Genomic DNA, 1,673 nt, shown 5'->3' with positions numbered 1-1,673 from the left:
AAAGCAGTATGAGGATTTTTTTTGAATGATTGGAATCTCTCTGAAAGTCTGAACTTATTTCAAAATAAAAAAAATGTTTTAAAACTCTACTCATGATAGAAATCTTGTTATCCTGGAAAATTAGTTAGAAAGAATCAATCACTTAGGGGCTCACCACCGAGGGGCTGAGGAGATGTCTCAGTGTGCAAAGTGTAAGAGACAAGACCTCAGTTTGGGTCCCAACACCCAAACCAAAAGTCCAGCTCAGTGGCACACAACAATGACTCGGGTGTGGGGAAGGAAGCCTACCCAATCAGCAAACTCCAGATTCTGTAGGAGCACCTGTGATTCATGCAGAACTGTCCTCTGAACAGAACCTACACTCCTGCCAGTAACTCCTTCCTCAAACTCTGTAAGTAAGCCCAATAAAATCACTGGTCACCCAGAGTGAACTTTGGTTTGTCGTTAGGACCTTATGAGGAGGTAGGTAGACATTACTTAGCACCAACCCAAGGGAGAAAACTCCTTGAGAGACAGCTAAGGTAAAGAAAGAGAAATATCGAAAAATAGTCAGCGTCAATCTCTAGCCTCCACAGGTGCATGCACAGGTGAGCACACACGCGCGCACACACACATGCAAAATACCCACACACACATGCAAAATACCCACACACACATGCAAAATACCCACAAACACATGCAAAATACATACATACATACATACATACATACATACATACATACATAAACCCTACCAACCAGAAATAGCCTGGGAGCACATGTGGTGATTGTTTTCTCTACCTCTGTGCCCATGAGTGGATAAGAAGGAATAATGGAAAAGAATATCCGTGCTGGGTGTAGCTGAATGATAGAGCACTAGGGTCAATGCCAGGAAGAAAGGAAGGACGGAAGGAAGGGGAGAAGAAGGGGGAGGGAGAGTGAAAGGAAGAAAGGAAGGAAAAGATACACATTTAAAAATAAAAATTAATTTAAAAATAAAAATCACTATCTATGACCAGGCTTGGGCTGTACATACTCCTTTTAAACCAAGGAGAAAAAAATAAAATTAAAATATTAAACTTTGATTTTTCTTTTTGCCTTGAAAAGTATACTTCTGGACCCAGGATTTAAAAGAAAGCAATGAACATGAGACCCTGACACCAAAACAAACAAAAAAAACCCAAGAATAAATAAAATTGTTGCTAGCTTGAATTATCATGTAATTCTTTTAAGTACACATTTCAATTTTGTAGAATATCAATGACCTCTTTACTAGACAACATAATTGCCAGAGATGTAGCATATATGCCTGTAACCTGAGACCTTCAGAATCAGGCAGGAGAGTGGCCAGGAGTTTATAGCCAGCCCAGGCTACACAGTAAGACCTTGACTCAAGAAAAGTACAGTAAAAGATCAGGCAAATGTTTAGTCCAAAGGAAACTTCATTCCCCTAGCCTACCAAGTGCATGCTGGCCTCCAGGCTCCCTCGGTATCACAAGCACCTGTTACCCATGTCAAAGCCCATGTTAGCATCACAGCCCTTCCCACCCCACCCGCCTACCAGAAACTACCTGCAGCCCAGGAGCTTCCCTCCCCAGCCACGCATTCTCTCTATAACCCTGCAGCTATACTGGATCTGTCAGCCTCCTCTCTCTCTCTCTCTCTCTCTCTCTCTCTCTCTCTCTCTCTCTCTC

The sequence above is a fragment of the Grammomys surdaster genome, unplaced genomic scaffold (genome assembly GCF_004785775.1).
Source record: "Grammomys surdaster isolate TR1022 unplaced genomic scaffold, NIH_TR_1.0 126131, whole genome shotgun sequence".
NCBI lineage: Eukaryota > Metazoa > Chordata > Mammalia > Rodentia > Muridae > Grammomys > Grammomys surdaster.
The sequence above is the reverse complement of the archived record's forward strand: the minus strand, read 5'-3'. Positions refer to the sequence as shown.